Genomic DNA, 14,933 nt, shown 5'->3' with positions numbered 1-14,933 from the left:
CTTGGTGGGGGGCACTTATTGCTCACATTGAAGCCATCTTCTAAACGCTCGGACCCTGACACCCAGCCAAGGCACAAGCATACTTACAAATCACACCAATAAGCGCTGGGACACATGGAGGAGCTCTGGCCATCTTGCTGTGTCCCCTCCCAGAAAGGCTAGGAGATGTGGGTGAGTAGTTGTTTACAAATTGCGAAACACTTTCCCTCTACTGTCTCACTGGGTTTTGACTACAAGTATGTGGGATAGATATTACTTGTCCCCTTGTGTAGAAATGTAGACAACAAAAAGAGCATTAAAATGAATTTTCCTAATTCACATATCTTCTGGTAGGGCCATACATGTATTTTTCTCCGAGTTTACCTCCATCAACCAAGCTTGCCCTTCTATCTTTTCTTTTCTTTCTTTTTAACTGAAGCATTACTCATCTCTGGCTGTTGGTGGTGCTGGGGGTTGAAGTTCTTACATGAAAGTCCTGTGTGCGACCCCTTCTTCACTATCTCTTTCTTCTAAATTAGTAGCCTCCCCTCGATACTTTCTTCTCCAAACACTGTTGGTATGCATGAGACTCCTTCTGTTTCATTTGGTTTAAATCCCCCCTGCTTAACGCTATTCTATTTACATAACCACTGCATTCTATTTACATAACCGCTGTTAACAAGCTCCACCCTCCCTCCAGGGCATTGGTGGTTCAGTGATAGGATTCTCGCCTGCTCTGCCCCCTCTTTGTCACACCCTGATTTTCACCAGTCACTTTTCTCTCCACCCTCTCTATGTCACATCCTGTTTCCACCCTACTTGGCAAGTATATATAAAGACAGCATTGTGAGTTTTACAGTACTGTACCTTGAGTTTAGCTTAGCTCGTCTTAGATTGTGCTGCGTCCTGCATGAATAAAGAGATACTGCCTACAGCTCAACCATGAGTCCCTGGTCGTCTGTTACCCACCTGTGAAGCCAGCCCGGCGAAAACAACATAACCTGTCGAAAACAACAAAACACCAGTCCATCCTACAAGTAGATGCAATTTTCTTCTAAGACAGAAATTTAATTTTTTTCAAATATTGCTAAGACACTGTTTGATATGCATTTCATACAACTTCCATTGTAAAGATGGACTCTGTCTTACAACAAAAATTCTCAATAACGTCACTATGGGATGAAGAATTTAGGACCTCAACAGATATGCTCCTTACAGGCTAGTGATTAAACAGAGAGTGTTCTCTCCTTTCTTAAATAAGCACACCAAGTGTACATATATCTGTGTCCGTATATAAGCACATATTTACATATGTCGTAGAGGTGGACAGCTGAATACTTGGCATATTGGATTAGCAGTCTACACAATCTGATACTGAACTTTCTGGGAGTCGAGGAAAAGAAAACCTGGTGAAGGTGAATTATGCTACTTTCCGTATAGAAATCAAGGAAGCAGATGAGGAACTCATTAGCTGGTTGGACCAGAAGTCTCTCACTTTGTATTCCATCTGCAAATGTTCCTTGGGGCTTCTTTCAACATCTCTAGACTTCCCCTGAAAGGGTGAGTTTGCAAGCACTCAAAAGTGGCAAGGCACTCATGGAAATCAGTTGAATTAAATTTAAATATTTAAAAGAAGAGGGCTGGGAGGTGGCTCTCTTAGAAGAATGTCCATGTTATCACATATAAGGTGCCAGGTCCTGAGCAGGAAGGACCTGCAGGGGGGAGGCTGCAAGCCTAGAGGAGTGGTGCTGGTGTGTCTCTTTCTCTTTCTTACTCTCTCTCTCTCTCTCTCTCTCCCTTTCTAAAACACTGTCTTTCATTCTCTATCAGAAAAAAATAAGAACAAATTGAGGTCCGTGGAGATACCAAGCCACAGTGATAACCCTGGTAGCAATAAATAAATAAGTAAGTAAATAAATAAATAAATAAGTGAACAAATAAAAAGAAAAGTCAGCAATCAAATTTCATTTAAAAACTCTAATAGGACAGGGGTAAATAACATAATGGCTATGCAAAGATAATCTCATGCCTGAGGCTCCAAAGACCCAGGTTCAATCCCCCATACCCCTATAAGCCAGAGTTGAGCAGCGTTCTGATAAAAAGAAAACAAACTTTAATAAGTGGGTTTTTAAAGTTTTATACATAGTGTGCTAGCTACTTATAAACAATTAAGAATGATGTTATCATCTCCAACTTTACTGAGTCCTCACTTCTTTCAATAAATTTGGTTTCCACTTAGCCAGTGATCATCTTTTAATACTATTCCAGTGCAAACCTAGTATAAGAAATCCACAACAGAAACATGAAAAGGCAGTAAAATCGATACCTGGTGGCATAGAAGAAAAAAAAAAAAAAACTTCTACTAAACATGATTGAGATACAAATGGGAAATTCGGGGAACATAAGTCTCTCAAGGTTTCACAGAGAAGAAAGACTTGGAAAAGACAGCAAGAAAAACTAATTCTAAGCAAAAACAAACAAACAAAAACCCAGAATGATTTAGGAAGGAAAGACACCACCTTGACAACCTTTAAATCTTACAGCGAGACTGTAAATCAAATATTTCCCAGAGTTTAGAAATCTGTTATCTCAGCTGCAATTCATAAACTGACCCCTGGCACTGTGACAGTTCCAGAGAATAAATCCTGCTGAGGAGAAAGTCCCAAACCACTCTCACCACGAGAAAAGCTTTCAGTAAGTCAATCAGTGAAGTGGATCAATATATAATGAATTTCAAACCTAGGCTTAGCCTGTGATTGATCAGGTTGACTTAGGTCTTCATTCTGAATGTGGGGTCAGAATTTTTGTTCCTCAACATAGTGGATCCTCTTGTGGGCCTCTATTGAACCTTGCCCTCAATGTAGAACAACAGTGTTAGGGGCAGCCCCACTCTCCGAAGGGAGGTTGGGTCAACATACTCTGCCACTCAAGGAAGGCTGGTCCTGAAATGAGTGCAATCTATGATGATCCTAGCTACAACTACAGAATGGAGCTCTGACCTACAGGGATGCAGAGGTAACACAGGCTTCTGTGCTGAATATGGGCCCCATGTCAAATCGATGGGATTTACAGTCAATAATATTTATACTTTTACCATATTTGGGAGCTACTCTCTTCCCTGATCCAGCTTCCTAGTCCTATTTCCAACTCTGACACTATCTCCTCAGACAGTTTGGCCCACCTGCATGTTAGCTGTCGGGCTCAAGCAAAAATTAGTAAAGTCATGGGGCTCTTGGAATATATCTACAATAGACCTACTAGCTTTCTCCAAAATGGAGAGCCCTCCCAAATCTAATCTGCTATGTTCTTGCCTTTAGGTTCCTGATTACTAAAATATTTGTTCTGCTTTTTATTTTAATGCTTTTTCAGACACCAAGTTGCAGATGCTACCATGACACCAACCTGAAGCCTAGCTGTGACCATTTAAATACCTCTGTCCAAAAGCAACCAGTAAAATAAATTTAAAAAGGTATATACTTCCCCCACAAAATAGATACATACTTGTACCTCTGGTCTAAATGGAGTAGTAGTCAATATTTTCCTCTCTATCTGAAGCAGTAAGGAAAAGTAAACTTGGTATATGAGACCACAGTGTTCAGAAAAGGGATTATCAGACAATACAGGAAAGTGATCCTTAAGACAAAGAAAACAAAATATTCTACTTCAGATCTGGAGAAAATGCCCAGGCTACTATGTAGTAGAGTCATCTCTGGAGGTACTAGAAAAGCTCTTTAAGAAGAAAAGGCAGGGGCCTGGAGGTAGCACAGTGAGTTAGGCACACATGGCGCGAAGCCCAAGTACAGGTGTAAGGATCCCGGTTCAAGCACCTGGCTCCCCACCTGCAGGGGGGTCGTTTCACAAGTGGTGAAGCAGGTCTGCAGGTGTCTGTCTTTCTCTCCCCCTCTATGTCTTCTCCTCCTCTCTCAGTTTCTCTCTTTCCTATCCAACTACACTGACAGCAATAACAACAACGATAAACAACAAGGGCAACAAAAGGGAAGAAATAGCCTCCACGAGCAGTGGATTCATAGTGCATGTACCAAGCCCCAGCGGTGACCCTGAAGGAAGGAAGAAGAAGGAGGAGAAGGAGAAGAAAATGGAGGGGAATAAGAAAAGACAAAGCAGGGAAACACTGTGTTTTATTGATCGTAAGCAAGAGGAATTGTGGGCCATATATATATTTAGCATATGGTTCATGTCATAAGCTACAGCAGTATGTAAACTTGCACGTGGGCATGAGAGGTTATTTAAGCAAGGGTATAGCCCCTTTCACCTTCTACCACTTCTTCTCTCCCTCCTGCTTCAATCTCTCCTCTTTTCTGCATCTTTAACTGTTGCTGTTCCAATCTGATCGTCTCTGAGGACTCATGCATGCTGTAGCTTAACTAGGTGTAAGAACGCATGGCTTCTGCCCCATATCTAGCAAGCCTCTTCTATTTTCCATCATGATTTTTATACACCATTTTCATAAACCCCACAAAAACACCCTAGTAGTTTTTACTTTTTCTGAATCTATGGGTCTGGGGTTTCCAGGAAGACTTCTGGAGAGGAAAGATTTATATTGTGAACCTTGGAAAACCACTTGTGTGAGAATTGATTAGCAAGTATGTGTGAGGAAATTCAAAAAGAGAAAAGGAGAAAGGTTCAAAAACACCAGTGGGAAGAGTCTTCAGGTGGTCTTGGAGTTGGTACAGCAGATAAAGCATTGGACTCTCAAGCATAAGGTCCAGAGTTCAGTCCCCAGCAGGACATGTACCAGAGTGATATCGTCTTCTTTTTCTGTCTTTCTCCTCTTCTCCTTCTCATTAATAAATAAAAAAATATTTCTAAAAAGAGTCCTCAGAGCTCTCATAGGGCTGGGAATAGTTTATGTCTCCACAAGACAGCATAAGAATTAAAACTTAACACCTATGGACATCTAATCTTTGATAAGGGGGCCCAAAGCATTAAATGGAAGACGGAGGCTCTCTTCAATAAATGGCACTGGGAAAACTGGGTTGTAACATGCAGAAGAATGAAACTGAACCACTTTATCTCACCAGAAACAAAAATCAACTCCAAATGGATCAAAGACCTGGATGTTAGACCAGAAACAATGAAATACATAGAGGAAAACATTGGTAAAACACTTTCCCACCTACACCTCAAGCACATCTCTGATGAAATAAACCCAATTGCAAGAAAGACTAAAGCAGAAAGAAACCAATGGGACTACATCAAATTGAAAAGCTTCTGCACATCCAAAGAAACTATTAAACAAACAAAGAGACCCCTCACAGAATGGGAGAAGCTCTTCACATGCCATACATCAGACAAGAAACTAATCACCAAAATATATAAAAAGCTCAGCAAACTTAGCACCAAAAAAGCAAATGACCCCATCCAAAAATGGGCAGAGGATATGAACAAAACATTCACTACAGAGGAGATCCAAAAGGCTAACAATCACATGAAAAACTGCTCTAGGTCACTGATTGTCAGAGAAATGCAAATTAAGACAACACTGAGATACCACCTCACTCCTGTAAGAATGGCATACATCAAAAAGGACAGCAGCAACAAATGCTGGAGAAGCTGTGGGGACAGAGGAACACTTTTGCATTACTAGTGGGAATGTAAATTGGTCCAGCCTCTGTGGAGAGCAGTCTGGAAAACTCTCAGAAGGCTAGACATGGACCTTCCATAGGATCCAGTAATTCCTCTCCTAGGTTATACCCCAAGGACTCCATAACACCCAATCACAAAGAGGTGTGTACTCCTATGGTCATAGCAGCACAATTCATAATAGCTAAAACCTGGAAGCAACCCAGGTGCCCAATAACAGATGAGTGGCTGAGAAAGCTGTGGTATATATACACAATGGAATACTATACAGCTATCAAGAACAATGAACCCACCTTCTCTGACCCATCTTGGACAGAGCTAGAAGGAATTGTGTTAAGTGAGCTAAGTCAGAAAGATAAAGATGAGTATGGGATGATCCCACTCATCAACAGAAGTTGATTAAGAAGATCTGAAAGGGAAACTAAAAGCAGGATCTGACTAAATTGAAAGTAGGGCACCAAAGTAAAAACCCTGTGGTGAGGGGTAGACATGCAGCTTCCTGGGCCTGTGGGGGTGGGTGGGTGGGATGGGACACAGTCTTTTGGTGGGGGGAATGGTGTTTATGTACACTCCTAGTAAAGTGTAGTCATATAAATCACTAGTTAATTAATATGAGAGGGGAAAATTTAATTGTATGTCTTGAAGTTTTTAAAACACAGACTGAGTCTTTTTAATATATAGGCTGTGTATATGATATGCGGACTCTCTCAAAAGGTTAGACCAAGTAGATCAGAAGCAACCAATGGCACAGCTACATACAAGATACTGGCTACTATACAGCAAACCCTAACAAAAGGACTTTTGAAAGTTAACCCAATTACCAAATAATGTGATGATAACATTAACTATCCATTGTCTTTTTGAACCCTAAGACAGCAGGAACCTCACATCTCCACTAGAAAGACTATATTTCCCCCAGTCCTGGAACCTTAGGATAGGGCCCACTTTCCCGCATGCCTCTCCCAATCCATATCAAATAATATTGCATCTGCTGATCGCAACCTAATCAACACAGTGATTACCACCTCAACATGCTTCACTTCAGACTGTGTCCAGAGACTTCACGTGTGGAATGACAACCCTTCAGCTTCATTACTCGGGTGAGACCTTTCCTTTCATAGTATTCTCTAATTCCTTCCCAGGTGGTTCACTTTCTTGCCTATTTTTTATTACTTTATTTAATTTAAAATCTATTGTGTCTGAGATGAGAATGGCTGTTCCTGCCCTTTTTTGTGGTCCGTTAGCGTGTATTACAGTTTTCCATCCTTTCACTTTAAGTCTGTGTTTATCTTGTTGTGACAGATGGGATTCTTGCAAGCAGCATAAGGTTGGGTTATGTTTTCTGATCCATCCCCCCACTCTGTGCCTTTTGATGGGTGAGTTTAAGCCATTGACATTTATTGATATTATGGATTTAATATATTGTAGTGCCATTGTTCAAAAAAAAAATTTGTTTGCTCTGATATATTGCAAGTATTATAGTGATGTTCTTGTTTATAAGAGGTCTTTTAGAACCTTTTCAGGCCCGGTTTGGTGATGTTTGCTTCCTTTAACTGTTGTTTATCTAAGAAGGTTTTGATCCCTCCATCTAGTTTGAATGAAAGCCTAGCAGGATATATTATCCTTGGTTGAAACTCTTTTTCATTCAGGGCTCGATAGATATCTTGCCATTCTCTTCTGGCTTTTAGAGTTTGAGTGGAGAAATCTACAGATAATCTTATGGGTTTTCCCTTGTATGTGACTTTTTGTTTCTCTCTTGCAGCCTTTAGGATCCTTTCTTTATCCTTATTTCTTCTCATTATGACTATGATGTGTCTTGGTGTCTTCAGGTCTGGGTTGATTCTGTTTGGTACTCTCTGGGCCTCTTGAATCTTGATGTCCTTTCTGTTATTCAGGTCTGGGAAGTTTTCTTCTATTATTTCCTCTAGAATGTTTGCTTCCCCTTCCTCTCTTTCTTCCTCTGGCAGGCCAATTATATGAATGTTACTTCTTTTGAGATCATCCCATATGTCTCTGTTGTTGTTTTCAGTGTTTCTCAATCTCTTTTTGAGCTCTTTCACCTCTTTCTTAGTTTTCTCTAACTCATCCTCTGTCTGACTAATTCTGTTTTATGCTTCTGTTAGTCTGCTTTCCCTTGCCTCAGATTCTTTCTTCATTACAGCTATTTCAGCTTTCAATTCTCTAATTTCCTCAAGATAATCAGTATTTTCCTTGGGGTTCTCATCTGTTGTTTCCCTAATACTGCCATTCCTTTCCTCCAATGTTGTTTTCATTTCTGTAAGTAATAAGTTTATTATTGCTTGCATACTTTTCTTATCTATGGTTACTTCTGGATGATTTGTAGTTTCTTCTGGGCTCTTGTCTTCATTCATTGGAGTAGCAGTTTTATTTGTTTTTGATCTACCCATTTTTTTGATTTATGTGTTTCTTATTTTTATGCTCTGTTGTTCCTCAGTTGTTGTGTCTTGAGTACAAGCAACACTATATTAAATATCTTTATGACAATTGCACTCACAAACCTCAGGAATTACAATGGCAACTGAAGCAAGTATTGAAGCAGTTTAATCACTACCAGTTAGCCAAACAATGTCTCCAGTCTGTGAAAAAATAGTAACCAAATCCCAGTGAAGAAGAAAGAGAAAAAAGAAAAAAAAAAGGGATAGCAAGAATAGACAGTTACGCAAATCTACTATCCACTGTATATTCTAGGGGTAACAAGAGGGGAAAGGGAAGTAGAGCAGAGATACACACATAGAGAGTCCACTCTGAGTCAGATTTCTTCCCCAAAATAATTCACAAATTCAGAAAGGCAAAGAAGAAGGAAGGAAGAAGTGTATGACAACATAAAAAAAAAGAAACAAGAAAGAGAAAAGAGAAGAACAAGAGCTGTAATTAAAGAGCAGTGAAAGGAAAGGTTTTTTTATTACTTTATTTTTAATTTAATTTAATTGTATTTTTTTTAATTAGCTAGGAGGAGGAGGAAGGGGAGAGTCTGTAGAGGAGGTAGGAGTAACGAGACAAGTTCCTCCCACAATAGATAAGATGCCCACTACCCTAGCAATGAAAATACCCTAAGAGTTAATTCTGATCAACCTAAAGGGGGGAGAATATATATGCCTTTATATAATATTAATAATAAAATAGAGCAGGGTACAAAAAAAACCCTGTCCCAGATTACCTCAAACCTCGTGAGCAGTGGCACCTGATTGTTAAGAAAGAAAAACAAACAAACAAAGAAAAACACCTCAGGACTAGACAAGGATAGCTGAAATAGACAGTTATGCAAATCTACTATCCACTGTATATTCTAGGGGTGGCTAAAGGAGGAAGGGAAGTTGAGCAGAGATACTCACGGTGAGAGTCCACTCTGAGTCAGAATTCTTCCCCAAAATAATTCCCAAACCTGTATCAGTGAAAGCACACTGTTTGGTGGTGTGGGGGATGGTGCCTGTGGCTTTGGATGCTGTAGGATTAAGGAAGAAAGGATGACAAGAATGAGAAAAAGAAAAAAAAAGAAAGAGAGAAAAAAGAAAAAGATAAGAAAAAGAACAGTCATAAAAGAGCAGTGGAGGGAAAGAGTTTTTTTATTTAAAAAATTTTTTAAATTATTTAATTAGCTATGTGGGGGGGGGGGGTTGGCTACTTAGAAAGAAAAAAGGCCAGAGGTTTCAGAAGGGACTAGACTTAGAATGAATGATACTCCCTGGTGGGACGGGAATCCTGGTAAAGAAAGAAGCTCAGCAGGGGAGCCTGCTAGGAGCTGGTCCCCAGGGACTGGTTATGGGGGGGGAAGGGGAGGAGATACGCTTTGGAGATAATAATTTAAAAGAAAAAAAATTTTTCTACTCTATTTTTTAACCCAAATTAAGTTATAGTCACCTCCTTGGTGTCACCGCTAGGACCCCTTATTGACTGGCCTATTAAAGGCAGAAAATCCTACCGTTTCCAGAGGATGTTGTCAGAGCTCAAGCCACTAGCAGCTTCTCAGTCTGCCATCTTCCAGGAAGCCCCAGTGGTTCACTTTCTAACAAAGTCTTAAAACCTAGATATAGACCAAGTTCTGTGAGAGAGAGCATATGTTCACACGTATCTATAAACTACTGCAAAATATATACCTGAAAGGAGAAGTACACTATAGTTTGCAGTGAGTACCCCCCTAACACTTCCTCTCCACTATTCCAACCTTTGGGTCCATGATTGCTCAACAATCTGTTTGGCTTTGTATGTTAACTCTCTTTTCAGCCACCAGGTGCCAGATGCCATCAGGATGCTGGCCAGGCTTCCCTGGACTGAAGACCCCACCAATGTGTCCTGGAGCTCCGCTTCCCCAGAGACCCACCCTACTAGGGAAAGAGAGAGGCAGACTGGGAGCATGGGTCAACCAGTCAACGCCCATGTTCAGCGGGGAAGCAATTACAGAAGCCAGACCCTTCCACCCTCTGCAACCCACAATGACCTTGGGTCCATACTCCCAGAGGGACAGAGAATAGGAAAGCTATCAGGGGAGGGGATGGGATATGGAGATTGGGTGGTGGGAATTGTGTGCAGTTGTACCCCTCCTACCCTATGGTTTTGTTAATTTATCTTTTCTTAAATAAAAAATAAATTTAAAAAAAAGAATTAAAACTTAGTATTTGCAAGTGTTAGGCATAGTCTTTATATGTGTGTCAGACATAAGATAAAATTGGCCCCAAACTAAAGGTTGTTCTGGTCCTGACAAAATTTAAAAGTGGATCTTAAAATAACTACATTGTTGCCCAAGTAGTAAACTACACTCCAAAGCAAAATTTTATAATATGTTAGTGAATAATAAGGATGCAGTAGGCCTAATTTTATAGTGTTTGCCATCCAGTCCAAAATTGCCAGACACCCACACAGTTGAGGAACCACAACTTAGAATGGGAAAAATAAACCAATAGGAAAAGAAAAGGATAATTTTATTTCAGTTCTTAACATATAATTCTAAGCTTGACTTCAGGATTATTTAAGTCCCAAGTGAGTGGCCTTCCTTCTGAAATTTACATAAGATCAGAAGATTAAGCACTGGCGACCTAGTAGAGCATTCATGTTGCAATGCATAAGGACCTGGGTTCAAGCCCGTTACCTACCTACAGGGGAGAAGCTTCACAAGTGATAAAGCACGGCTGCAGGTATCTCTCTTCTCCTTCTCTCTCTCTCTCTCTCTATCTATCTCTGCCTCTCTTTCTTTCTCTCAGTCTCCACTTCTCAGCTTCTCTCTGTCCTATCAAATAAAAGGAAGTAAAATGGGAAAAATGGTGGCCAAAAGCAGTGGATTCATTGTGTAGTCACTGAGCCCGAGATAGATAACTGGTTTGGCAATTTAAAAAATCGCATAGCATAGCTAAGCATAGCATAAAATGAGATGAATCACTTACACCAAGCCTAGGAGAATGTCAAGGGAGTCAACTGGGCATTTCGTATTAATACCTGACTAGACCTTGTACACACTTGTTCCCCTCTTAGTGTATGGATCTTGTCTTTGTCTTCAAGTTTTGGTCGTCAAGTGTAAAATAAGCCACAGAATCCAAAACCATGGAGACCTGAATACTCAACAACTGAAGAAATACTGAGCATCATGGTTCTATTCTTTATTTTTGCTTTTCTTACTTTTGCAATATATTAAAGTGTAATATACATTGAGAAAAGTATAGAACACAGATTTATCAGTCTATGTTGGTTTTGGGTGGACAGCATTGTAATTTGACTACTGTATACGTTTAAGCATGATCATGACCATTTCTCTGAGAAAGAAGAGGGAGAAAGGAAAGACACCTGGAAGTAATAATAGGTGTAGGGGTGACTCAGAAAGGAAGTGAAGACAGATTGATTTTAAATGGGGGGAAACATGTGTGTGGTGTGTGTGTGTGTGTGTGTGTGTGTGTGTGTATGTGTTTATGTGCGCAGATAGATAAGTAGTTATGGAATCAGCCCATATCTATGATCTTAAAAAGAAGAAAAAGAAATCAAGTGGAGGTAGGGCTGTAGGAGTGACTAAAATGGGGTGAAATGTAGATAGGTAGGTAGGTAGGTAGATATAGGTGTAGATATATAGTCAACCCATATCTATGACCTTGAGGGGAAATATTGCAGTTTCTGCTTGAGAGGGATGGGGATACAGAACTCTGTTGGAGGGAATGGTGTGGAATCATACCCCTGTTGTCTTACAGTTTTGTAAATCACTAGTAAAAATATTTAAAGGAAGAAAAAAAAAGTTCACAGATGGTTGTAGTCATCTGCATAAAGGAGACCAAAGGAGGCACAGGGACTGGAGAGGAGGCCTGGGGGTCAAATACAGTCCCTCAAGGAGAGAAAAAGAAGGGAATCTGGAAGGCAAGCTAGTTCTCAAGAAGAATGTAAAGGAAGGACAGAAGCAAAAGAGAACTTAAGAAGCACTTTCCCCACAGTGAGCAAGGAAGCTGTGAGAGCACTAGATTCTCTGTGCTCTTTGGAATCTGACAGGGAATTAAGGAGATTGATAGTCTATCCTCTCTGAAATTTACTTTGAACAAAACTTTCCCCAGACTGTGCACTTACTCTGGTTTTGTTACTCACCCCTCCACTTCCTGACTGTGCATTCGGTATAGGAAAGGGCTATCCACACAGAAGAAATTGCTCCTGGCACTTTTCCTTTTAAAAATAATTCACATACCTCACTAGATCAGAGCTGACTTGATCCCCAGACAATTTGACTTACTACAATGGGATTTGGCATCTTTATGACACAGGCAGCTCTGAAACTTACCAGACCGACATTTTAGGCTGACAGCCTTCTGACCTTGGTGAATTTCTCTACAGCATTGTTGATGGAATCTATTAGCTCAGGCACTTAAAAGGTGGAAATCCGTCAACTTCAGGAGTGGTGACTGTCACTGTGAAGATTGCTGTCTCTGCTGGGGGCTGCAATAAGCAGAGAAAGGAAAAGAAAGGGGGTGTGTAATTATTAGAGTTGCCTCCAAGGCATCATAATGAAAGTTAAGTCGTTGGAGAATTCAAAGATGAATGAAATGTGACTCCTTTCCTGGAGGGGCAAACCATGCAGTTACAAAGAGAGCAAACACACAATTAACAATGCCAGCCAGAGAAAACACCACAACCCAGGGTAAGCAGCATGATCCACAAGTACACATGAGACAATGTGCCCTTCTCAATTCTGACTGAGTGGCCTAGACAAAATTCATTAGAGAGTGAAAAGTAAAACTGGAAAAATGAGTGGAATGCTATCTATGGAAGGAACTTGAAGGGGGAAAGCATGACAAGATGCCACGCCAAGATGGCAATCAAATAGTTAACTCACTTGAGTTAAGTGGGTAAAGCACGGATATTGCATGCATACCCTGAGATGCTGATTTTGATCCTAGCACCACATATGCAAAAGCAGAGTTCTAGGTCTCTCAGAATCAATCTCTCTCTCTCTGAGGGTCTCTCTGTCTGTCTCTCCCTGCCCCCTTCTCTCCCTTTCTCTCTCTCCCCATTCCCTTCTCTCTCTCTTTGCCTCACCCTCTCTCTCCTTCTCTCTCTCACCTTCTCCCTCTCTCCCTTATCATCTCCCTTTCCCTCTCTCCCTCTTTTCCTCTCCCTCACTCCCTCTCTTTCTCTCTCCCTCATTTATCTCATGAATAAATAAATAAATAAGAAGAAAGGAAATGCCAACATGTACAAGTATGGAGCCAACATATCCCCAAAGAACTGGCACTTTGTTAGAACAATGGCTTTAATGACCCGTCCCAGAGAAACAACAGTAAACTTCCAGCATCACTCGGAAACTTGTAAGAAATGTTGAATTTCAAGGCCCCGTCTCTGATTCACTGAGTCAGAAATTCTGGGCATGAAGCCCAGAAACATGTGTTTTAACAAGCTCTCCACGTAATTTTAAAGCACACTTGGGCTCAGGAGCCACAGACAGAAGGAGTTAATGTGCTTGTGGTGATGTGATATGAGGTAAGGCTGAAAGGCAGGGTAGGGCTGAATTGTGGTGAGTCTGGGATATTCAACAAGAGAACCTACAGTAAAATTTTGATCAAGGTGGTAAAGTGACCAGACTTGTGCTTTAGAAAAAAAAAATGCTAACAGGGAGTCGGGCGGTAGCACAGCAGGTTAAGCGCACGTGGCGCAAAGCGCAAGGACCGTCATAAAGATCCCGGTTGGAGCCCCCGACTCCCCACCTGCAAGGGAATCACTTCACAGGTAGTGAAGCAGGTCTGCAGGTGTCTGTCCTTCTCTCCCCTTCTCTGTCTTCCCTTCCTCTCTCCATTTCTCTCAATCCTATCCAACAACGACGACATCAATAAAAACTACAACAATAAAACAACAAGGGCAACAAAAGGGAATAAATAAATATTTTTTAAAAAGTATTTTTAAAAATGCTAACAAAAAGTAACAGGGCCACTTTTAGTATACCTAATATGGACTTCCTAGCTTCTTCCAAAATGAAGAGCCCAAATCTCATCTGCTCTATTCTTACCTTTAGGTTCCTGATTATTAAACTATTTGTCCTGCTTTATATCTGACTGCTTTTCAGCCACCAAGTTACAGATGCCACTATGTCATCAATATGACTTCCCTGGGCAGACGACCTCATCAATGAGTCCTGGAACCTCACCTCCCCAGACCCCTGCCCCACTAGGGAAAAACAGAAACAGTCTGGGGGTGTGGATCCACCTGTCACTGCCATGTCCAGTGAAGAAGCAATTACAGAATCCAGACCTTCCACAGTGTGCACCTCATAATGATCCGTGGTCCATACTCCCAGTGGGATAAAGAATAAGAAAGCTTCCAATGGAGGGGGTGGGACATGAAACTCTAGTGGTGGGAATTGTATGGAATTGTACCCCTCTTATCCCACAGTCTTGTTGGTCATTATTAAATCACTAATTTAAAGGGAAAAAATGCTTCAATATCAACTAAGAAAGAAAGAAAGAAAGAAAGAAAGGAAGGAAGAAGTCACTGAAAAAATCTTGAGACAAAAGAAACAGAAATAGAGGCATAACACTCCCATACTATATTATAAGGCCATCATCATCAAAACAGTCCAGTACTGGAACAAAAATAGGCACGCCACAGATTAGTGGAACAGAATTGAAAGCCCAGAATAAACCCCCACACCTATGGACATCTAATTTTTGATAAGGGAGCCCAAACTATTAAAAGGAGGAAAGAGGGTCTCTTCAAGAAACGGTGCTGAGAAAACTGGGTTGAAACACGCAGAAGAATGAAACTGAACCACTTTATCTCACCAGAAACAAAAGTCAACTCCAAATGGATCAAAGACCTAGATGTTAGACCAGAAATTATCAATTATGTAGAGATACATTGGTGGAACACTGTCCCAT

General features: G+C 40.7%; 1 protein-coding gene across 1 annotated transcript in view; it reads right to left on the bottom strand.

Moving 5' to 3' along the window:
- The window catches only part of KCNS3 (potassium voltage-gated channel modifier subfamily S member 3), a 267,088-nt gene that overhangs the window by 99,536 nt on the left and 152,619 nt on the right, over window positions 1-14,933 (bottom strand). The window contains exon 3 of the transcript XR_009548863.1: window positions 12,347-12,501. The gene's annotated coding sequence lies outside the window, so the exon portion shown is untranslated. The remainder of the gene's footprint in view (window positions 1-12,346; window positions 12,502-14,933) is intronic.

This window comes from Erinaceus europaeus, chromosome 3 (genome assembly GCF_950295315.1).
Source record: "Erinaceus europaeus chromosome 3, mEriEur2.1, whole genome shotgun sequence".
Lineage (NCBI taxonomy): Eukaryota > Metazoa > Chordata > Mammalia > Eulipotyphla > Erinaceidae > Erinaceus > Erinaceus europaeus.
The sequence above is the reverse complement of the archived record's forward strand: the minus strand, read 5'-3'. Positions and strand labels throughout refer to the sequence as shown.